This window comes from Melospiza georgiana, chromosome 1 (assembly GCF_028018845.1).
Source record: "Melospiza georgiana isolate bMelGeo1 chromosome 1, bMelGeo1.pri, whole genome shotgun sequence".
Lineage (NCBI taxonomy): Eukaryota > Metazoa > Chordata > Aves > Passeriformes > Passerellidae > Melospiza > Melospiza georgiana.
The window spans coordinates 122170782-122196437 of NC_080430.1; the positions used below are offsets into that span (position 1 = coordinate 122170782).

The 25656-nt window shown below is 38.0% G+C and overlaps 1 protein-coding gene across 1 annotated transcript in view; it reads right to left on the reverse strand.

Moving 5' to 3' along the window:
• Window positions 1–24476, reverse strand: part of EYA1 (EYA transcriptional coactivator and phosphatase 1) — a 145846-nt gene extending 121370 nt beyond the window's left edge. The window contains exon 1 of the mRNA XM_058023583.1: window positions 24457–24476. The gene's annotated coding sequence lies outside the window, so the exon portion shown is untranslated. The remainder of the gene's footprint in view (window positions 1–24456) is intronic.
• Between the last annotated feature and the right edge of the window lie 1180 nt (window positions 24477–25656).

A 25656-nucleotide genomic window follows, 5' to 3' on the forward strand; every position in this document is an offset into this window, starting at 1 on the left:
AAGTATTCACAGTTCAGCCAATTCCACATTCTCACGAGCCTAACTGCAACAGATTCAACTTGGCTGCTTCCTCAAAGACATTAGGAAATACAGGACACATTGCATTTGTGCTCTCCTCCTTCACTGACATTGCCCCAACAGCAGCATCAAGCAAGGAAGAAATGAAGCAACCATTCAAGCCATCTCCCACAGAAAAGCTCTTCCCTGAAATGTCAACAAAACATCTCTGATTTTATTTAAATTACTGATTAGAAAGCAAGACAGGAAATTCATTGGATTCCCTCCAATTAATATTACTGTTTTCTGTGAATTTCTGCTAAATAAATTCATTCAGTTAAAGTAATTTTTGTAGTAAAAGTTTTATACATTATAAAATTACCAATTGCATCCACCTTGGTAGGGGAATTAATTTTTCCAGGATGCATGAGTGGACAATCCCTTGAACTTGCAAGTTTTAGTGCAAAACTGAAATACTAATGCTCTTAGCATATGAATATAGGGAACTGAATACATGTTTATGTTTCTTTCTCTGAAAAAAGCTAATATTTTTATAGTAGCTACAAAAGAAAGATTACTAGAAAGCAGCTCTGACAAGTATCCCTTTTGAAAAAAGGAAGAGAAGATAGGAAGAGAGCTCATTCTCCATGGAGTGTTTTGCTCTGTACATGGCAAAGTATTTTTCAAACTAAGTTATTTAAAAAACAATAAAGGTACCCTTCTGCCAGATGAAAAATATTTCTACATTTTCTGATAAAGGATAACTTTTGCCCTTTAAAATCTATTATACAGACAACCTGTAAAATGCCCTTCCGAGATTGAGTGTTGTAGCAGTCTTGTATGACTACTTACTGAAATACTTTCAGTGCATCATAAAATTAAATTATGTGTTCCAGCTCATTGGCTTCTAATTTAGATAAAACAGTAAGATCTGAATTCATAAGGCTGGTTGGTCTGTAAGGGGGCCCCAGTAAGGGACTGCATATTAGGCTATTAAGACTTTAATTTTAGCTGGGTTGTAGTTATGTCATGTACTTGAAGTGAAAACATGATTAAACATTTTGAGAAAAAAAATTATCAATGCGATGCTTAAATGAGCATTTATGGGGAAAGCATTTAGACCTGGCATTTATGCAGACTGTAAACAATTTCTAATTACATCCACAATGTCTTCTCTATGAATAGATCATGTTTTCTTGCTTTTATAGATCAGCATTTAGATAAGAGGGAAAGAATTGCTTAGGGGTTAAATGTAATTTCAAATAAGCGTCAGATTCAAACTGAAAGATACAGTTAATTGCTTCTCCCTTGTATGTAACTAAATCATCATCTTCTCCTCTGGAAGGAATAAATCTGAACATATCTCTTCCATGGCAGCAATTTTCCATTTTGTACAACCATACTCTCATCTCTGTTACATTTTAAATAAGTTCAGTGAGTGAAGAGTTTACCACAGAGAGTTCATTTTTACAGAGTGTTAGTTCAGCTGCAACTTCTCCTGAATGATTTAATACATATAGCTATTATGTAACTCAGATTGTCTTCCTATGTTTTAATTTATTCAGTCATTTCCTTTTTAAAACATGTGTTATAAGGTACAGCATACCTCCTGGCTGTGATTTTGAAAGCTTTCAATTTATTAGTTAGATTTCAGACACTTAAATATTTAGTTATAAAAATGTAAAGATTTAGAACAGTTGGAAACCACTGTTTCCATATTTTATTCCAGTCTTGCAAGGGCTTTTGTCCCAAGGTGAATGTGGTAATGATGTAGATTTGATTTGGATAAGCCCTAGATAAGGTATTTTTTTTCCAGAAACACACATTGAGAAGTTGGTGAGGAGAAAAAGTTATGAGAATATCAGCAAGCCACCAAGGATTAGAGGAAGGAAACTTGGAGCTGCATCTCTTCTGCTGTTCAAGTATGAAGTCGTCCAAATCATTAGTTATCTTATTCAACCTTGACATTCATTTATATGGAAGACAAGGCTACAAATGACTTTAGCAGGCATGCTGAGTCTCTTCCTGAAAGAAATACAGTCAGAAAAAAAATACAGTAGTCATTTTAGACCAACTTGCAGAAGGAATGTAGTCTCTGTTAGGAGCTTATCTCAAGACATTAATTATTTGTTTCCCCTAATAAACATCCAATTACACTGGTTACTATGTTTAGGCTCAAGATTGACAAGGAGGTCTTGCATAGCAAAGATTTTAGCTACTGTCTCATGGTGCTGCAGACCAGATGCTCAAAAAACCTGGTCTCACACAGAGATGTTTTAATATTTGTGTAGCAGCCAGGCAGGCAAGTTTCCTGTATAAAAAGGACATTTGAACTTTAGGCGTCAACACTAAAAGAATTCATGTTCTTTAATTAGGTCACTGATCCCTCTAAATTTCTATGTCTTGACTAGACATAGAAACATTTTTTGTTCCTCAAGACAGTCAGCCTGTCCCCTCTGGTTCATCTGAAAGAGGATGGTTAAAACTGTCTTCCAGGCACATTCATCTAAATCCCCTAGACATTGTTATCTACATAACACATAGAGTGTTTATAAAGGAAGAGCAAATCCTATCAAATAAAATCAACATTAATTTTCAGAAATGTGCATAATGAAGTGGGACACCTTGCAAGCAAGAATATGACCCACAAATACCTGGATAAGGTGTAATCAGTTTTAACTAAGACCTACAGTTGCAGAGAATCTTAAAAGTCTGATGGTCTATTAGCACTGTTTAGTATAACAATAGGGGAAATGAACATTAAAACATACCAAAACTTTTATGGTTCTGCATCACTTTTGTGTTGGCCAGGACCTGTTCTTTTTTTTTTAATTATGAATAGTCCTGCTATTAGTTACTTTCCAGTGAGTATACATCAATAAATTTCTTTCTTACTATTAATGCTGGCTATTACATTGGTAATTCACTTCCCGGGGCTGCTGTGGTACACACAGAAGTACTACATGAGTTCCCATCAAAACATGCAGGACACAGAAGTCATACAGTGGAGATTACTTCCTTCACACTCCCTATCTTACCTCTTTTGGGATTTTAAATAACTTTCAATTGTTTCCCCAAGATGTGTTATCCAAGTTATTGATTTCATAATCTGACTGTGCAAAAGATCCAAAGTTTCCTTTTAACATCGATGTGATCTGAATTTTAAAAAGATCCCATGGAATCTACTTGACATCTAATTTCTTTTACTCTGAGGTGTATTTTCAACACAGGATAATGCTTAAAGCTTTACTTTGACATCTCTCTTATTTATATTTTATTTTTACATGAGAGAAAGGTTATTATGTTAAAGGGTATATGCTAAAAATTAATATTTTTTTTTCAATTTTAAATTCCACAGCAAACAAAAATCCAACTTCACATAAAAAGAAAAAACACCAAGTATTTTACTGTCATGCAGACCATGTGTCATCCTTTGCTTGGTAGCATTTGGATCTGATAGAGGGCAGCTTCTACAGTGCTAGGGGACAGAGATGCCTAAGTGGAAGAGAGATTCTTCCCCATAATTGGAAAGTCTGCCTCATAACCTCAGTCAGATTTTAGATAATAGGAAATCCAAGGAGGAGACAGCTACTGAAAACTGAGCTTCATAAATTGCACCAAAGGTCTACTTTTAATCAGATAGAATTCAAAATAATAGTCTTGGAAATGCACAACAGACTAATAGACTAATCCACTACAAACCAATTATCAACTGGTAGGAACTGCCACATATATATAAAGGGAGGAATTTGGGCCATGGAGTTATCTCAAGTAAGTAAAAATTACACTTGGAAAAAATTGGGAGGCTCATCCCTCTGAAATCAATGATTTCTTGCTGATTTTGACAAGGTTGTAGTTTCTCTCATGATATCTGCATTAGGTACCAATCATTAAAAATAATTACAAATATCTTAATGTACCTAGGAATACACATGTGATTAGAGCCATAGACACCACACTGAACAACATGTATGTTGTTTGTATCATGAGAAACTAATAATAGGTCATAAACAGAAGAACAGGTCTGCAAAAACACTGTTCATAGGACTATCTATAGTAACACTGAAATTCTTCACTTACACTTGGTTCATACTGAAGATCTTCCCTGTATAACCTGAAAGCTCACAATCAAAAATCAAGCAGAATCAAACAGCATGACAAACAATCTGCCTAATCTTCACCTTGGCTGGCATTCAGAAATGTCACCTTAAAAATGAGTCTTGGCACTAGCAGAGTTTTCTTGATAATTTTTTTTCACTCAGATTCCTAAAAAAGTTAAGTGTAAAAGTCCCTTTTATAAGTCTCCTTCTGGGAGATGCAATGTACTAACTTTGAAAGGTTTTGTGATTTTAACACTTTGCTTCTGCTGAGATGAAAAGATAATACAGAGGGAATTAAAGCAAGGGATTAGGGATAAATACTTGAAAAATTCAATTAGTTTTTAAAACAAAATTTGCTTTAATAGATCATTTTTCTTTTATGTAAACTTGAGATCCATTCTCTCTGATGATAGTTACAGTACTACTGAGAAGTTTTCTAAACATCTTCCTAGTTTACCCAAAATATATAACATACATATGTATTTATATAACGTAATTATATATGCATGTACCAAAACACATGTTTTATTCCGGCGTGTTTTACAGAAAAAGGCAAGTCCCTGGAACAAAACGTTTAAAATCAACCACTTCATCAAGGACATTTCTGAACTGCAGCTTCACCACAGCTGAAAACAACCGCATTAATATTCAACTACATGCCTAATTTTTTCCTTTGTGAATTCTTGTATAAATCTTATTAATGAGAAACTCAAATGTAAGAGATACAAAAAAAAAATTTGGTATAATGTTATTTCAAAAATCCATCATTAACACCCTTTTGTAACTTATGCAGTCTTTTTAAACCTGCTCATTTATTAAGGTCTTTGAGTTGCTTTATGGAGTTTCAACTACCACAACTATTCCAGAAACCACTGAGTGAGTCTAATTCTTACCCCTAAAGGATCAAGAAGAGATGAAACTTCAGGCCTATTACTATTTTCAGCATTATTATTTGTGCGTATTTTAGAAAACAAAGTTATTTTGAAACCTTACATATAGGTTCAGCAAATTTAAGAGCTTAAAGGAAGTGTCAGTGATGGACCCAGTTTAAGCCCTGCATAATGCAAGCTACTTTATAAAACTAAGATTTTACAATTTAACACAAATAGCATGTTGTGTTAAGGATATCCCCAGGCTTAAGCCCAACGGGGCAGCAGTTACTTGATGGAAACCTGACTGCAAGAAGGGACAATAGAATTTAAACTAGTTTTCAGTAATTGTTCTTGAAGTACCTCCTTAACAATTTCAGAATTAATCATGTTACATTTAGCACTCAGTAGCATAAACTGGATAAGGTGGACAAGGCAGAGAACTGAAAACATTGCCTGTATCTACATAACTCAGTCTTTGCAACATTCAGCTTCGTGTCTCAATTATCAACTCAGTATTGTACTCCTCATTGTAACTTATCTCACAATATGAGCAAAGCTAAGTCCACTGATAGGTACCAAAGAGTTATGGCTTTTTGTCGCTGTATTAGTAAATTCACTAATTTACTGATTACTGCTCTTCCCTGCAGACAAGGGCAACAAATGGAGTACTTAAAAAAACCCTCAATATAAAAGGCAGGGAACTGGAGGCATCCCAGGAAGTAGGGAAAAGCATTGTTTTAATGTTGTGGGTATTGAACTTGTTTGGTACATTACATAATGGGAAAATATTTGGGCCCTGGTGTTTAGCTACATTAAATAGTTTTTGCGGTTATCAAATTTTGTAGCCCAGTTTCAGCTTTTAGAAGTTGCCACAAAAGCAGTTTTCTGTTATGTACACTGTACAGGCATAAACATTATCAATTAGATAGACTGACAGAAAATCGCTGGTCATTCAAAAGCAAGCACTTCCCTCAGGAATTGATAAAATTATATCATGCTCCCAAAAGTCAAGGGGTGTGTTCATGCCAAAAAGCATTACACAGGAACAATAGTCATTCAAAATACAATAATTACTTTGCATTCTTCTTCAAAGCGGAAAAAAAAGCAGAAAAGAGCACACTTAGATCAATTTCCTAACCTAAGCAGCCATGGTTTACATCCACAATCTGCACTCATGTCTTACCATTTGATTTCTTTTTTGCTTAAATGGGCAGCCACTGTTAATTAATGCCAATTTCTAGACAAATGCCTGCTTATTTAAAGCTATTTCCTTTGAAGCTTAGGGATAAGAGTGGCCTTGAAAAATTGTTCTCATCTTGGGAGAAAGGAGTATGAAAGCAGTGCAGGTTTGGCAGACTCAGCAGTGGGTACTGCACAGTGATGGGTGAGATCAGGAGCACAGCACAGCCCCACTCCCCCATCTGATCATTCAGAAGAGCAGGTGGGACCTCTGGCAGGACCCCATGGGAGTAGAGGGGCCCAGGAAAGATTGTTCACCCTCAACAACATCCTCCCCAGTGCACTGCCCTTTCCAACACATAGGAATCTGAGCAGGAAAGGCAAAAGGCCAGCATGGACGAAAAAGACACTCTTGATTCAGCTTAAACACAAAAATGAAGAACACAGAAGGCGGAGGCAGGGATAGGCTACTCATGAGGAGTATAGAGACATGGCATGAGTGTGTAAGGATAAAGGTAGGAAAGAACCATCACTGAGCATCTCTGAGAGGTCACAATGATTAGAGGAGACTCCTTAACACTTCAGAAAAGTAATGCAATATCATCATCAAGAAGAACAAGAAGACTCTGGGAAAATACAGTCGAGTCAACCTAACCTCTGTCTCCAGGAAATTATGGAACAAAACCTTTCAGAAACCATTTTTAGGCACAGGACAGACTAGAAGATAGAAAGGAATAGCCAGCATGGATTTAACAAGGAGGATTTGTGCTTCACTTGATTGCTTGTGAGATGAAACAACTGGCTCTGTGGACAAGAGTCTGCAAGCCTCTCATGGTATCCTTTCAGACAAATATGTAAAAGATCAGGCAGGTGGAGAATTGGCTAAACATTTGGGCTTCAAGGTTTGTGCTCAGCCATGTAAAGGCCATCTGACAGGTAGGTGCCAGTGTCATCAGGCATTGACAATACAGCCCATAATGCTTGCTATCTTTACCAAGAAGCAGGGAGAGGGGTGATGTGTACTCTGAGCAAGTTTGCAGACTGCCCTCTGCAAAGTTTACAAGGGCAGACTGCCCTCCCCAAAGTTTACAAGTTTGCAGCTCTGCCCTCCCACACTGGTAGGGGAAAGCTGCAGCTCATCAGAGGGACATTGATAAACTGGAGATATGGGTGTGTAGGATCTCATGGAGCTCCACAAAGGGAAGTGCCCAGTACCATGCCAGGACAGAACACCCCCATGCAAAAGTGCAGGCTGGGAGCTCACTGGGTGCATATTTACAGAAAAGGATGAGAGCGCATTTGAACACGAACTACAAGAAGTGAAGAAAGCCAGAGAATATGGGACTGTGTTAGCAAGAGTGGAAGCAGCAAATCATGGAACATTTTCCCCTCTTCTATTTGGCACTTAAGAGACTGCATCTGAATTACTGTGACTAGTTTTGGCCTTCCCAGTATAAGACACTGGAAAGGGCCGGACAGGAGTCTATCAAGATTAGGGGGAACATTCTGTATGAGAATAGGCTAAGAGAACTGGTTTTGATCTTACTGCTCTTTTTTTTCCCAGTAGGAAGACAAGAAGCCTGATTCTTCTTGGAGGTGCACAATGACAAGGTGAGAGACAATAAACACCAAGTTCAATATGGGAAATTACACGTAAGAAAAAAATTCACCATTAGAGTAGTGCAGTTTTCAATAAGCTAACCACTAATTCTCAGAGCATCATTGTGAGATACTTCTACTGGCTGTCAATTTGTTCTTTGGATAAACTGAACACAGTTTATTAGGGATACATAAGAATATGTCAATGCTAATTTTTTCCTTGTGGTAAGTTTGCAATTCTTTATTGTTCCACACTGGAATTCCCTATGATTGAATGGCACACTCTCAGGAGCACCTGACACTTTATGCAGCAAGACTGGCATAGCAATAGGTCTCATCCTAGAAATGTTTTTTACATGCATGAAGATGAGTCTTTCCTCATAGCTTAATCATTGAATGTAAATTATACAGTGAAAGAAATAATTTTCAGTAGGAACATCAAAATAGGACAATTGGCTGTGCAACGAGACGTTTCTATTTAACACATCTGATGTAAGGAAGCTATTAATTTTCTAAATGCATGGCCAAACTTCTTTGTAACACCTGACACAGCATTTTGCTAGGGTAATAAAAGAAAGCTTGACAGCTGCAATTTCTAGAAATATGGATTAAGCCTTTCAATATGCTCTTGGGGAAGTTTTCTCTTCTATAAGCTTCTCTAATTTGTTTTAAAATGGCTGATCATTCAGACCCATAGCTCTGCATTCCCTCCAGCTCCAGCTTATTTTTTGTCACAAATATATTCAAGCATTGAGAAAAAAACCCATATAATCTCCTTCATATTCTCTCTGGCATTGGTTTTTAAATTATTTTGTTTAAAACTTTCTTCCAGGTATTCATAACACTAAAGATTACAGAAACAAAAATCATGTTTATAGACTTGATTACCACTTATGCTAAAAAAAACCACCCCAAATTATATTAGCTGATGGGGAACATTGCAGAGAAAGTATCTGGCTTTCTCTTCTGTGAGCGAGACGCACTGGTGCCTTGTGCTGTCTGGTGACAGGAACTAAATATATTATCTGAATTCTCCAAGACATTCCACTTTGAACTTAACATGCCAGTAGTCATGGTACTAGTAAATGGACAGCTGCCATGAGGAAGGCATTTAATGTTTGAAACAAAGATTAATAGACCAACCACAGTTAAATATAAATTAAATAGGAGAAATACATATGGCAAATACTTTTATATTTATAATGTAAAAATAATGATTCTAAAATTTGCATTATTAAAAAAACCATCAAGTTACAAGAGAATAGATTCTTGCTGCTATTAAAATTGCATCACGTAGCCCTCTGTTCATGTAGTATCATTTGTACACAGTAGCAACAGCAGATGACTAAAAGTAAGACTACTAACTTTGTCCAATCTTAAGAACAGCCAAAGAAAAAATTTAAAATTTGCTTTAATTTATCCTGGCATTTTCTTCATTTTTCTCCCAGTACCATTTTGCATGAAGCTACTCAATATACTAAAAAACTACTAAATATATTCTATAATTTGGGTTATTGCAGAATATTCCCACACTATATTCTGACCAGATGAGAACAAAGCAATGTGAAAGTATTGAACAGTGTCACTTAAAGATGTGCTTAGCATTTTAAAATGTCAATGTCTGCTATAGAAAATAATTGCTCTAGAATTTAAATAGCACCAAAGCATACCTTTTTTCATAAAGTATATAACAACCATGATAAAAAGTGTGTGCACTCACTAAGCAGAAGAAGTCATACAAATAATATGACTTTAGAGAAATTACTGTATTTACCAAATATAGAAGAAAGTTCTGGATCAAATTCACAGCTTTAGCTCTGCACACACAATTCTCATTCCCTCCATGGGGACAGATAACACAGTGTTCAAATCTAGACTTCAGATCTTTATCACTTCAAAAACATATGGGTCAGTCTCTGTGTGTTTTGTATTTGTCCACTGGAATATAGTTTCTGTGAGCACTTACACAGAGATCTTCATAGATCTTCATAGTTCATTTTTCATGCCTGGCACTCTCATTTTACTTTCAAAATGATAAATTCAATGCTCAGGACTATAAGACATTGCTTAGTGCAACCTCTATGTATAACAGAAGCTTACCGCAACTAACTCAAATTATTTAGACTAATATGATGAGAAGGAAAACATTACTGTCCCAATTTGCAGACAAAGAATAGGCAGAGACAAATTACAGGGCATCACAGTCACAGAAGCATTTTGCAGGACAGCCGTGGAGAGGATTCATTTCCCAAAGTCAGATCGACGTCTTAACAACAAAACCCTCCTTACTACCAGAACATTACATCCAATTACACAAGGAGATCTCAAAGCAGAAAAATTTCATTTCCTCCTTATTGAAGTCTTAGATGTTTAAAAAGTGTCAGCGGAGCAATCAGGAAGCCTTTAGTGACAGTGTAGGCTAACACAAAGATCTTGGATTAAACACATCAGATGTTACAGTTAATCCAGTCCTGCAATTTTGACAGATTCAGAACTGATAAAAATAACAAAGTTTTAAAACTCCTTTATGAACAGTAAAATGAAGGGGTGTGGTGGATTTAGGGAATGCCTGTTTCAGAAGCCCAGCTCCTGGACTCCACATGGTCAGCTTGTTTATGATCCCAATGATGCTTGTTTAGCATCCCTCCAAGAGCCTCTATAGCTCTGCTAACACCACCATCACACACTTCATCACAGCCATGTTTATTTTTCTTGGCAGACCTACGCAGGTCCTGTGTAACAGTTCCTATCACTTAATTTACTCAAATGTTACTTTTATACCTCCAAATTACTCACAGAAAACAAATGTTAAAGCACAAAACACATTGCGTTTGTCAGCACCACTTGTTTCTGACAATCCTCTTTGACTTATAAACGTAACTCTCAATTTCCCAGCAGGGTGCAAGGCTTACAAGAAGAATATTAATGCCCTCTAAGCTTGTATCTCACAAAGAGTTGGTACGAAAGATACTTAAGCATGAAACATTTGCCAAGCAACCCTGTAAAAAGAAAAAATACTAAGACAAGAACTCCATGACAGTAAATGCCATGTGCAATAAAAAATGTGGCAAGAGTTTGCAATCCTCTCTAAGTAACGGCAGTAACAACAACATAAAATCTCCCACTGAGTTCGTTTGACACAAACTATCCTCAACTGCTCAGCAAAACCAAGAAGGACAGGACTTCTATTTGTAGCAGCTGTCTCTAATGCTGAACGCCCTGTGAACACTTCGCAGCGAATAATGTTCTCCTACTTAGCCACTGACAATGAGAAACACAATCAGCAGCACAAAACATCAGTGCTTGAATAAGATGAGTGCAGAGAAAAAAAAAAGTCCCCAAAAGAGCACTGGTTTTTCAGCAAAGACAGCTGAGATCTGCAGTTTATTATTAGCACCAGCTGACAGTCAATGGGAGTGAAGCCAAAGTTGTACCAGTGCTTGAGGAAAGGAGTCAGGATGACCTAAACTGCATCAGTTTAAATCTGGCATTAGTGTGAAGTAAGCAAATTGTCAAAACGCTCATCAGCAGAAGTACATAATTGATAACTCTCAAAGTCATGCTGGGAAAATATTTAACATCCATTTTTATTTTTGTGGCAGAAGACTGAAGAGCTCAGAGGCACAAATAATTTTTCAGGTATGTGCTGCTATGATCCTCAGTCAACTGAAATAAAGGATTTTTCTGTGCCAGTAAAACATGAGAACAAAGATGAGAAATCAAAGGCTGGGAAAGGCAAGTAAGTGGAGGAGTACTTTCAGCTGAAGGTAAAAGGAAGGAGCAAATGACATCCTTCTTTTTTTCCCAAACTTGCCTCACCTCCCATTCAGAGTTATCTTCCACAGCATGTTATTACCCACTCCTGGATTACACTGCACAGTGCAAATCTCTCCTTCCTCCCTACCTTTGCTCAGCACAACCTCCTCCTGCACAATACACTGAATGCCATAACATGCAGGTAACAGCTCTAACACACAGGAGAGGCTCCAAAAGGCCCAGGAATTCAAAGGTGCCGGCATGACCCTTCTCACTACATGATGACAAGCAGTCAATACATCTTGGCATTTCAAGTACAGAGGAGTCATCACACCCCACCATCACAATGATCCACACACAGACTGTCTAAATCTTTAATAAAGAAAAGCAATTAATGCTTTCAGAATTTTAAGGTATTATAACTGCTTCCTTTCTGCTAACACTTCTTGCTCTCTTCCCACTTATATGCCAAAACCTTTCAAGGGGAGGTCAACAAGTGGATAAAATCTCTGTTATGTCATTATAATCCAATGGTCATTGGATTAACTCTTCTCTGAAAGAAGCCTGGGAAGAGACAGAAAAGGGATTTGGAGCTGCTATATTGCTGGTGCCCAAAAAAATAAAACAAGAGTAGGAGGAGATATAATTAAAATAGAAACAGCTTCTGTCACCTACACACCTTTAATTGTAATATGTTGACCAAGTTGGGCTCATGATCTTATCAGCTGTTCTCAGATCTACAAACTATGCTGGTACCAGACAGTGCAAGGTATGCAAGGTTTTAGCACTTTTGCCAGTTGAGGATTCACAACTCAAGTGCCAGAGGAATCATGCATGTTAATTAGGACACACTTTTCTTGAACAGAAGGTAACAGAGGTGGGAAAGAGGAAGAATAAAGTGTAGAAAGAAGAGCACAAGGTAAGAGCAGAACCACACATTTTGCACTCCAGCTGACATGCTCAGGATTTAGCCACAGAGCACAGGCGTGCTGATGCAGACTGTCTTTTCAGTCCCAAGCTCTAAGATTTACCCAGCAACATTGCAGCAGGCACTGGCTGCAAGCGCCCACTGAAGCCAGGGGTGCTAAACTGCCTGGGGCCTGAGTCTCAATAGATCTGACTGGTTACTGATCTTTAACTACAGGGACAAAGCCCTGTATAAGTGTCAGCGTTCGAATAGTGCATCTGTTCAACCAAAATATAAGAAAAAGTAGTCACTGAATTACTTATTAATAGTATTGAATAATTCATTTTTCATTAAAAAATATATAATATTTTAAAAAAATAAAATAGGTCTTTCAATTCTCAGAATTTTCTTTTAGAACAGATGGGCTTAAAACTCTAAAATTTAGTCTTCCATCATATGTTGCTCTAAACTGAACATGCAATTTCTTTAGGTGACAGCTTGCTTTTCCCTTTCTTCTCTCTGTGCCACCTGCCAGAATGGGTCTTTGATCTTCCCCCAGATATAAAGGACATATATATTTTTTTAAACTCACAAAGCTACTAATTGACCTTAATATTACACAAATAATTAAATGTTCCCCAGCAGTATCTTTTCTTGGTCAGTGAGAAGCAGGTTCTAAAAGGAAAGTAAAATACACTCCCATATGCAAGTTCTTCTGGAAAGTTGTGTTCCCACTCTCCCAAAACCTATCTGTATTCCCTTTTGAGTCAGACCATAAATCAGAACTACCCAGAAACTTTACTAGCAAGGGGAGAAGAAAGTTTTGGAGACAGAGCTTTTAACAAAAAGATTGGATGACAAAAGAAAAAGGAGGTAGGTGGCTGAGGCAGGTGTTTCCGACAACCCTATCTCACAAGCCAAAGAATGCAAAAGAGATTTTAAATGACATTTCTGCCTGATTAGAGCTAGAATTCAAACTACTCCTCCAGGAAAGCACCATTCCTCTTGTTTGTCGGGAAGAAGTTGCTCACCTGTAGCCAAGTGGGCAGAACACTTGATCATAGAGGCGAGGTGTTCATTCACCTCTCTGCACCGGCCCAAGCTCTCTGTCATGGGCAGACTCCCAAAGTACCACCACCAGAGAACAGAGTGAGGGGGGGCTGGAATCACATCTTCCTGATTTGCAACTGATGCCAGTGCCCCCAGTTTCTGGGGTTTTTTCCGTGAAAACTATTTAACTTAATTCATCACAAGTTCATACAGAGTTTTAGCTTCCAAGACTTTTTTGACTGATCATCTTTAGTGAGAATGGTTCTAAATGTCTGTCAGAGACATTACACAAGCTGAGTGCCACACACCACAGTTAAATACTTGAAACTGGAAAAGGGCTCATGTTCAGTAGCCTCTGGAAAAGGGCTCAGTTCAAATGCAAACACAGGAAAACATAGGCCAAAAAATAACCCAGCCCTGAAGAACCATTTGTTATTGTCTCAGATTAATACAAAAACTTCATTAAAAACATGCAAAAAGCCAACATTTAACTGTAGCAACAAAGGAAAATTCAGTCAAGATAAGACTATTACAGAAACAGTTAAATTAATTTTCTGCATGATGCTCACTATCCAAGAAGAGAAGACTCTGACAGCAAAGTATCAGCAGAAGCTTTGGGAAAGATTAACAAAATGAAGAGACACAAACCAGCCAGATTCAAGAGTTCACCCAAGAGCTCTAAAACAATGGAAGCATGATCAAATCAACTGCTATAATAAACAAGATAATTGGTAGGCACATGGGAGTATGATGTAATGGGGAAGAGAAAGCATAGCTTTGTAAAGAGAAGCCATAACTTCAAGATTACTAGCATTTCTGTAAGGAGTTGACGATTATTTGGATAAGGATGATTTGGTTAATGTAGTATATTTAGATTTCTGAATAGCTCTCATAACCCAAAAGCTCTTAAACAATTTTGTCATAAGGTAAAATAAAAGATCTGCCATGATTTACTATTTAAAGGATGGAACTGAGTAAGTGGGCAGTTTTCACAATGTTACTAGTGGAATTGCAAAACAACCTGATCTATTAAACATAAATACCCTGGAAAAGATGAGAAATAGAAAGGTTACAAATTTGATACATAACTCAGGTCAGCTCAAAGTAAATCTGCCTACAGAAAACTGCTTTTATGGTGACTACACATGACAAGAGCTGGTGAAATTCTGTGTTGATAAATGCAAAGTAAAAGACAACTCAAACTAAGAATTCACAAGGATAAGTTCTAAATTACCTACTGTTCCCAAGGAAGACATCTTGTAGTTGTTGACAATAATTTTCTGGAAACAAGGCCTTAGTGGCCAATGGCAGTCAAAAGGGTGGAAGTAGTGTTTAAAACTATTAGGAAGGAAACACAGAGTAAAACAGAAAACATGACAAAGCCAGAGTGCTCACATCTTGAATCTCTCACACAAAGCTCAGCAGCAGCCTCGGGGAAAAACAAGGCTCTTCAGCTTGGAAGAGACACCTTTGTGTCATGAAAACAAGAGAATTCTACCAAATCAGGAAAGACACTGCAGGAAGTGAACAGATTGGCAAGTCATTATTTCTCATGTCAGGAAAACTTAACAACCCCATGTTTTTGCTGCAGTTATTATGCAGCAAGCATAAAACAACAGAGCCACTTTCTTTGAAAAGGCATCATTATATTGTGGAACTTACCACTGCAGAGAATCAAAGCACACACATATCCAAAAGCAAATTCATGAAGGACAGCATTAAACACAGTGTTTTGGGTCTATCTTCCATCCTCTCAAAAGCAGGATTTGCTCTCTTCCTCCTGCTCTCATTAAGTGTCTGCCACCAGTCCCAGAACACCAGGATAATTTGTCTATTCCAATCTGGTGGCACTTACCTCTTGTTCTCTCCTGTGCTAGTCCCAGTCTGAGGTTCTTCAAGCTGTCATATGAGGCTCTTGCTTTTCTGTCCAGCCCTGAAAGTGTTTGCTTCTGAGGAGTTTTTGTCTTTAAGTCTCACTAGTCAGACCAAATACAAAATCAAATGAATTACACTCCTCAGAGGTAATTATTTTATTTTAAAAACTTGCAGATGGAGAAGAAATTGCAAAGATGGAGATTCCAAGCTACCAAGAAGTGCATGATACTCTTTGCTCCTGCTGATCAAAAGCGGATGCAATAGTGTCAAATAAGACAGTCTTTGAGCATCAATAAACAAAACAAGCTAAGAACAGAAAGAGCTGATGTCCAGAACTGCAAGGATTTGGCAGTGTGCTCGTCTTCTGTTTATAGAAAGCATAATGGCAGCATACAGCCCTTACAGGGACTGAGCAGAGGATTTGTGCAGTGTCTGCACTATAGAAACCTGCTTGATGTGCCACTTAGCTTTTACAGAGCCTTGCAAAAACCAGAGGAAAAACATAACATAGATCTTGCACCTTCTCCCTTTTCAAAGTATTGTTGCAAAGGACTAAGATCTGAGGTACTCATCAGCCCACCACTAAATACACCTTGCCTGTCCCCCAAAAAACTAATGGTTCAAACTAGAGCAGAAAAATAGAAGTGGAACAGGGCAACCCTAAATTTAGACTCTTTCTTCATTACATATAACTGAAGGTGAAAGCCAGGCATATAAGCATTTAACTAGTTGATTCTGAATACTGAGATACTTTTAGATCTTTTAAATTATTTACAGGCCTAAAAGGGTGGTCAAACATGAAAAATATGCCCAATTATTAAGAATAAAAATAAAATAAAAAATAGATCATGCTTACTTTCTAAAAATATCTACAGTACTAAACACACATTCAGCAAGAGTGAATTCCTGAATCTATGAGCACCAAAGCAGTGCTTGCTCTAAAAGGTCTTGCTCTTTGAATCCCCATTTATTTTGCCCAAATGCTACACTTAGATTATATTTTAAAATTACTCCACAGGCTAAGGAAAGTATGAAAATGCGTCTGAAATTACTTACTCTCCTACTTTCTTATTTTAAAATAGAATTTAAAAAAATAGATAAAACCAATTTTTTTTAATCTTCAAGCAATTTCATTCCTTGACTCGTGACCACTAACAGCCTTTACATCTCTGTAATTTACAATCAGGATAATCAAATCCTGTGCTTTGGGGTAGGAGCTGACCTCCACAGGGGCTGGGAAGAAATTTTCTCCCATGTGCTGCACTGCACGGTTGTAGAGGTGCATTGTCAGTACAGTGGAAAGTCCACCCCATGTGAATGGTGGTGGCAGAATATAAGGCTTTGAATGCCAAAAATGCCGAAATGACAAATTCTATGTGATTGATGAGAAATCCCTATGAAGCTTTCTATTCCCTGCCAGACTCTGCTGCTGTGCTGTGCACGGACCACGAGACCACTGAGTCTACGACTTCCAGGACAGTCTAGACAGTACAGCTCCAGCAAGGCAGACAGAAATAGAGAAGAATCTCTTTCCTACCAAGCCTGAATTTAAATTCCTCCTGTTGTAAACAGCTCCTTGACTCACTAATCTTACCCCCAGCAAATATAATTTGATTTTACTGTAGCCATATATGTAAACATAATATGAGAAAATCATGGCATTAACATTATTAACTACTAACAAAATTATATTCCTCAAGTAAAAGCTGGAACGTAACTTAATTTAATCTAATACATTCCATGCACACAGACACACACAGACACACATATATAAACTCACACCAAAATAACATTAATTTAAACATCATGTTTCTGAAATCCACTAATCTGAGGTCAGTATATATACATGATTGAAAATGGAACTTAAACAGGATTTTTTTGTCATTCTATTGTATTTTCTATTACCATAGGACAACAGTAAGAATGAATATTTCAGAGAAATCTGAAATTGGGAGGAACTTATATTTCAATATCCTATATAAAATAATAAAGTAAAACTAGGAGTTTGTTCTGTATGTAGGAGCAATACCAGTGACAGCCACAGCCCAACCCAGTACCATAAATATTTAAGTGCCAGCTTGAACCTCCCATCTGCTGACATTGCTATCCATACAGTTATCAGGACACACACGTGAGCTGCACAGCAATGCCCCATGCCAAGAACCACCAAAGACGGCAGAGGGAAAAGGGTGAGTTGGTGACCAAAATCCTTGTCAAAATACTGTTTTAAGGAAACATAATTCCATTAAGCACAGGTAGAGCAGCTTCACTACTGGCTTAGTGACTCTTCTTACAGACAACATTCCTTCTGCTGGGAAGCTCCAGCTTACCTGAAAGTCAATGTCATGGGGATGAAGCTGAGTGCTGGAGTTGGTCTGTGTCATTAGCGTTGCTAAATACAGGGCTCTACCTATCCCATAAATATGCATGGTATAACTCGAGACCAAATTTACAAGAGAATGTCTCTAAAAAAGTTGCTGAAATCCATGTGATTGCTCCACACTGCCTTTAAGATGCTCATTCAAGTAGCTGAACATGAAATACCTCATCTGTAAAGTTTTAATTTCATTTCTAAATATTCACATTCTCTCTTTCTCCCTAGAAGTATTCATAGAAAATTTTGGGTTTAAGTATGCATTAAAATACTTATCCTTTGTATCTGCAAGAGTACTTTAGACTAGAAAACACACTTAAAATTGTATTAATTTCCACATTTACTCAAATGGCACCAGGACAGGGGGTGGAATAAAACAGGTTGGCATGAAAGTCTTGGCATCTGAGTGACTACCCCAGCTTTTGAAGCAGCAATAGAAATACATCCTTTTAATTTGAAATTATTATTTCAAGAAAAACCGTATGTACTTAAAAACAGCATTCCAGGTAGTCCACATAATATTGCAAAAATATACTTTGTACTAAAGTTTTTTTATAGAAGTCAAATTCAAAAAACAGTTTAGGTATGTGCATGTACAAGTAAAGCAGCCTGTGTATGTGTGGGTGTGTAAATACCATATACCCAGATGCAAACCTTCAATGCATTAAGTAAACTTCAGCTCTATACCTTAGTACTCAATTCTGAGTCTGGTTACCTTCCGGATTGTTAAGTCTTTCTAAATTAGAACAAGCAATTTCTCTTTGTTTTACCTAATATTTGAAAATGGCAAAAAAGTCCCATGGGTCACTGAAAATTATCCCTTCATTCCTGCCGCCTGTTTCAAGTCAGTCAAAACATTCCAGACTTCAAAAGGGGGCTTTGCCTGCTTAGGCCATTTTGGTGTCCTTCTATGGTTGGCCTATGAGGGATTGGTTATTTGGATAAATTAGTTTGTGGAGCCTGCTGGCCTTCTAGAAGACCTCAGTGTCTGACTGCAAATTAGTTCTACCGAACATGTAGAAATCCCTGGGCAGACGAGAAGAAATAAATGGTGATAAAATCTAATACTACAATGTTTGTAATGTGATTTTATTCTGCTCTGTAGCTTGTAAGCAAAGCTAATGTTGAATTAAAAATTTTCAAATATAAAAATGTCCATGAAAGCACAAAATCAGATCAGTATCCGAGTCACAGCAGAGAAGGCTGGATGCCAACTTTAAAGTTAAGCTTCCCGCAGGAATCTTTTACAAGAGCAAACAAAAAACCTCCTGGTTTTCCACAGAATCAAGTAGGTATTTACATTACGGATGCACCCCTGCTTAAGCCAGGAAGTCACACAGTTGAATTCGGCTGGAGCTTGGGCTGTGAATAAACTGCTATGCAGTCTTTCAGTGCATAGTTGTACAACTGCCTAAGGAGAGTTTATCCTTAAGGAAGAGAAGTCAGAGAGCCAAAACTAACAAACATGGCTCCTCAAGCGGAACAATGGTCCAGAAAGCCTAGTAAAAAAGAAAATAAACTTCACTGGCAGTTTGCTTTTTACTGTTAAGAGCTAAGCTACAACTTCATCAAGACTTTCAAGAAGAGACTCCATGCTGAATAGTTGCACACAGCGGCTGGAAAAAGTCAGATGGATTGTGTATTTCTCATTTGCCCACTTTTACAAGTCTTCTAAAAATGCCTCACTCTGTTAAAAAGCAAAAGTTCCACCCCTCTGAGGAAACAAGGATTTGCAACTAAGAAAAGTGGTGGTATCTGTGTATGGACCCCAACAAAACCCCTGCAAGGTCTTTGTGACCTTGAGGAATCTGCCAAACACTACAAGCTGTGGGTAGCAGTACTTCTGTCAGAGATGCAAGCACTGCTGCCTACGGCACCTTAGGATTTCTGCCACCTATGAGGAAAGGTACATTTTAAATGACAAGAATTTCTCCATGGTGTTTCTGCAAACATAGATGAATGAAAAGCCTGTAGTGAATAATGTTTTAAAACTGTCCACAAACAGCTTACAATTTTCGGGAGTATTTTCACTAAAACCTTTTGAAAGAAAAAATTCTATTAATAGTTACTGATTGAGTAGTTGCTATAGACGACCTAGCAGCAGCTCACTTCAATTTGGGGAACTTAAATACATCAGCTAGTTCCGGCTGTTCATTCTTTTTGACACTTACTGAGCGTAATACGTGGGTTTTGTGGCTTATGTTTCCAATATTCTACCAATTTCAGATAGAGAGGGGAAGGGGAGTGGGAAGGGTGCAGGCGATTACATTTTATAGGCTCAGTTACAGATTGCAATTGCATGGTGCTTGCTGGTTATTGCCTTGCAGAGCTTTCCAAAAAGGAAGCGTGTCACGCATTTCTTCAGAACAGGAGGGGAACACAGAGGGGAGAACTTTGCCAGTCTTTGACAAAAACTAGGCAGCACATGCATGACTTTCACAGTGGCAACGCTCTAAGTTTTCAACCAAAGGTAAAATACTTCTGTTTTCACCCTTCCTCCTCGTAGACTTTGTTCCCTAATATGACAAACAGGTAATGTGAATAATCATGACAAGCATGTCATTGATGATGCTGTTCAAATGTGCAGGTCACCAGCCATGCCCTCAGGCACAGCCATGCCATCACCGTGGCCGTGGCCTCTGAAACCGCTCGAGAGTTGTGCCGCCGGATCCTGGCTCGCCTTGAAACAAAATGAACTTTCTAGCCCTTCTGGTAGTGAAGATAACCTTGAAAATGTGAAGAGAGTGTAATCTGATGCCTCAGTAAGACTGCAAGGAGCTTGAAACAAAGACAGAGAGATGTGAACTGCCCCAGCCATCTCTCTCTGGGCCCCATGGACTCAGCATTTCTGTGGTCGTGGAGTCTGGCATTTTTCCAAGATTCCACAGAATCTCGCATGTTTGCTGCAAAATTCATTATTTTGCTGCAGCCAGGTGCTGGATGTTTTTTGGTTTGGGTTTTTATTTTCTCCCTCCCCCTTTCTTGCAGAAACCAGCTACTTGCTCTGTGTGTTTCCACTAAGGGAGGTAGGAGGTGAATTTTCGGTGCAAAGTGCCGCCCTCCGGTACGTGGCATGGGAGAAGGGTCCAGGGAGCAGCAGGGAGGAGAGAGAAGTTGGAAATACACAGCCAGGCTGCCCAGAGTGCTGACTGAAAGCTGAAGTTTGGGGGCTCTGGGGGGAATCAGAGAAGACTGACTGCAGGAGTGGACCAAGAGCACCTCCTTTTTTGGCTCGTTGGGTACACACCATTTGGATCTACCTTGACTGCTGAGGGCCTCAGAGTCTTCGCTCTGTTTTCCAGATGGGCAAACTCCATCATCAAAACCACTCCTTGCTGAAAATTCTTCTTGGTGTGCAATTTTGCAATGAGAATTTTCAATTATGAGCCGGGACAGGTTAGGAATGAAAATTATTTTATGTTATATAATAACTTAATATTGGTACCAGAGAGAGAGTTATGGAAGAAAAGCCCTCCAAAATATCCCCAGAGGGTATAGTAATTGCTAAAAACATGCCAGTATTTACTTGTGAAAATTTTCTTGTGCTGAGTTTTGCAAATAAATAAATCCCACACATTAAAAAAAAAAAAAAAAAGGCAAATCAAATGAAATAAAATACTTGCTGACCTCTACACTGCCTTTTTCGAGTTTTTTTAAGAAGTCATCATCAGGGTACCTCTAACCACCTGGGTTATCATGCTGAATCTTATCACTGTTTGTCATGTTTTTAGGGCTTCTAGAGGGTTTCTAGGGGAATAGATTCATGTCAATGCCAAGTTTGGAACTGGTAGACTTAGCCTACCACAAATACAAGCAATGATAATTTTGCATAATTTTTTTTAAATCAATTTGGTATAAGAAGTACTATTACACAGCCCCAGGCTCCTTACAATTAGAATTTCTATAACACCCAAAATGACATTTTCATCTCAAAAATAATTAAAACAAGAGGTTGTTTTTTTATTTCTCAAGTATATTTGAGCAGTGGGACCTGTTGCAAATGACTGACAGACAGAAAAGCCCCTTCAGGATGATGAAGAAAATACTAATTAAAAAAATTCAACCATTTGTTCTAGCTTGATGAAACATGAATGAACCATCTTTGATAGGTGCATATATCATTAGCAAAAATTCTTCAAAGTCTTTTTTGGACTTGGAAAGAAAGCAACAGAACTTCAGTGAAATTTTCAGACAGGATGAAACACTGACATCCTCTGTCCAGCCAGACTCAGGTTTGTATGTTGCTTCTTTCTCAAGCACCTAGTAAAGGAAAGGCAGGGGCAGACATAATGTTCAAGTCTGCAAGCTCAAGTTTGAAATTCATTTCCTACAGAATGCAAATCAAATAGGTGGCAATTAGTACAATTAGCACCATTTCTTGATTAGGAAATGGCTAAAATACTCTCTCAGCTGTGTGAGGGTAACAGAAGTGCAGAAGTGAATTTACTGGGCTTATTATGGAATCCTCTGTACACATTAACACTGACAGGCTGTATTCCCAAGTGCAACACCATCCTCTTCCTCAAAAGAGAAATCTTGGCCAAAGACAATGGCAAAGTACTTCCTCATATACTCTCTCATACTGTTGTCTGGTAACTTTTTTTACGTTATCCACCTTCATTTGTCAGTTGTTGAATAAAGCTCCTCCCTTATCCACATGTACCTGAAATTGCTTCCACCACATAGTTTGCATTGGCCAGTTGCAAAATTAAATTACCTTTCAATTGGTATGTGTAGGGAAATTTTATTCTTTTCCTATGGACTATCACCAGGTTTTCAAAGTCACTACATGTGTTTGAGATCTTAAATCCCAAAAAGGTTTCTAGTTTCTAATTACAGAGTGCTAATCTATCCCTCACACTCTCTTACTTTCTATGCACACACACGGAGCAAAATAAACAAAAACCAATGTTCATGCCGTCATCTTTATTTTCACTGAGACTATTTTGCCTTCTGATGACTGCTTTTAGGAAATCTCCCTGCTGGTCAAGTGGCTGATGCAAATGCAGCACACTGTCCCTTTTTATGAATGACTTCAAGTGAGATCTAATTGAAGGATCTGACTCCAGGGTTTAATACCCCAATTTTAAACCTCTCCAATGACACTGCAATCAGGAGTCACACCCTGCCCTTTACCATGTACCTTTGGGCACCTCAGCCCTAACTTACAGAAGCCTGAGTGCTGGTCAGTGCAGTGAGTCTATTCTGCAGTTACAGGCTTAGATTTTGATAATCCTGATAGCATCAATAACTACCACCCACTTGGGTAATGTGAAGGGAAACTCTGAGCAAATGAAGCATTTTACAGGCTCCCTGGACCAAGTGGTGAAAAGTAGGAATGGAATGAATAACCCCAACAGGAGTGCTGGTGGTGCCAAACCATGAACAAATATTTCCCTTCACACTCCTGTTATGTTAAGCAACATTTACATTTATCATTACACACAGCCCCAGCACACAATCACCCAACCCAAACCCTCCACAGCACACGGAGCCCAGGCTATGCCAGGCACACAGAGGGGAAGTATTGCAGTGGAAGCCACAGAAAATCCTGACAGCATCAGGGAATGGCTTTTCATGCATGAAGGAAAGCCTGATTCCAAATAGAACGAGGAGCTTGGGTGGTGCTGAAAGCTCTGGCATGGCAACTGCAAACAGGACCATCCCTGTTTAGTGCCTGTTGGTAACCATGGCCACCCTTTCCCCGAAAGTGAACATGGTGGTAGCAGTGATGGATAAATATCCAAACATACACATAGAGACAAGACTGGAACAAATGAACATTGGAAAATAATCAAAGCCATATTGCTCCAGACAGCAAAAATTGCACTACACATGAAGCGTAACAAAAAACACACAACACAACAGGCTTTTCATCAGGGACTTGGTTTTTTCTACTCTGTTGCTACATGAAATGGAAGCATCAGGAAAACTGGATATAGAAACATAAAATACAAAAGGAAGAGTGAGAGAGAATAGACTACTGTCAAATGTAGAAAATAAACACATCAGGAAAAAATGCAGGAAATAAGTCTAATTAGATTTACTAAATAGCTTTTGGACTGATTTTACAACTGGTAAAAACAAGGTAATCTCAATACACACACTTTCTGTTAAACAATTCAGAATAAAAACATATACGTAGTATTTTGAATTTCACTGAGTGCCAAGAATGATGTCACAAATTAAACTAACAAATCCAAAACACACAACTAATCATTTGACCATGCATTAAACATTCTTAATTTTGCTTGATAGTTTGCAAAATTTCTTATTAATGCGACTCTACAAACAGGCATTTACAACAACAACAATGCTACTACATTTTTTTGCCACTGTTCTTAAGATTTTGCAGCTAGGAGTTGCACTTGGTTTTCTCAGAAGCAGTATTTTCATATATTCACAAAGGCTAAGAGAAATAACTTCAAATAATGGGAAGAAAACTCTCCAACAGATAAAAATGCTAACACATAAACACAGCAGGCCAAATATTTCTTAGAGAAAGCAACAACCATCATTTTGTAATATGAATCATTGAAGACAAATATTTTTAAAGCCATACTTAATTTTCTGTAGCTTTAGCACAAGCCTCCATCTCTCAATTAATTTCATCATTCCCTGCTTCTTCCAATCACTTAAAGTGCATGTAGTTCTCTTAAGACTTTCCTTCGCTTGGTTGCCACAAAAATAATTGCCACTTTAAAAGCCGCAACTTTTTTTCTCAGGACTGACAAGTTGTTTACTTACAGACTTCCCATTTATTCCCTCAGGGTCTTCCATTGAAGATTTCTCCTTCCAAATTATATTTGGGCTATTAGTTACAGGGAGCTTCAGACAGTGCTAGCACACACACACCTGTGGAAAAGACAGCACCACATCGGCGGATTAATTTGTTGGCATGAAACTAGGAGCTGATCTTCACTTCTGCAACTTTCCAGCAACTAACAAGTATTCACAAGTTGGGAGCAGTTGCCTTTGAAGAACTGAATCAGTCTTGAAAATAAACACATAGCTGAGCTGTTTATTGCGAATCCACGCAAGCCAAAAGCAGGCAGCGAGAGCCCCGTTGTGCTCACTGTCTGCAGAAGCATAAAAGGCAGCCAGGAACGCTCCTACCGCCACTATTTCTGTGCCAACAACACAGCTCTTCTTCTTCTTTTTTCCTTTTTTTTTTCCCTTTAGGAAGCTCAGCCTTCCCCTGATATCTATCAATCTCAATCGTACTTTAATGCTAAGAGGAAATAATAACAAAGCAATATGATTGTAGACTGAGCCAGGATAAAAAAGAAAATCCACAAAGTTTTCAAACGTTGCCCTCAAGCTAAGGATATTTTTATACTAAATCTCTTCAAGTTTACATTAGGTCACAGTCTTAGGCCTCATAAATTATAAATATGGGATGCTTTGTGTTCTCTCACCTTCAGAAAGGGTGCTCTTTGATGTTTAAAGTAACAGTGAAGTACTCAGATGAAACACCAAAAGCTTACCCTCCCAAACAGATATCAACCCAAAATATGGTTTCCTTCCTCCCTCCTTTAGAATAAAATGCTGTAAACATCTTAAAATTCAGAATTATTCATTGGTGTAATTTAAACAAGCTAAAGTCTTCAGTAGAAAAACTGGCGCTTTTTTAAAATACGTGGGGAAAAGGCTGTCCATAAAGAATAAAAATGAAAATGTGATTTTTTTTAAGTGTGTATACACACACACACGCACATGTTATATATACACAGAAATGTGAATAACACTTTGCTCCTCTGTGACAGTTGAAGATATGGTCTGAAGACATTCTGTTTGTCCTAAAACCACTCTGCATAGGAAATACATATATTTTAGGAGCAGGAACCAAAGTCTCATTCTTTATCTTTCCACCTGGATAAGACTCTAGCAAGAAAGTAAAAAAAATCCCTTCAAATCCAGTTTTTTGGACACTACTCACTGCACATA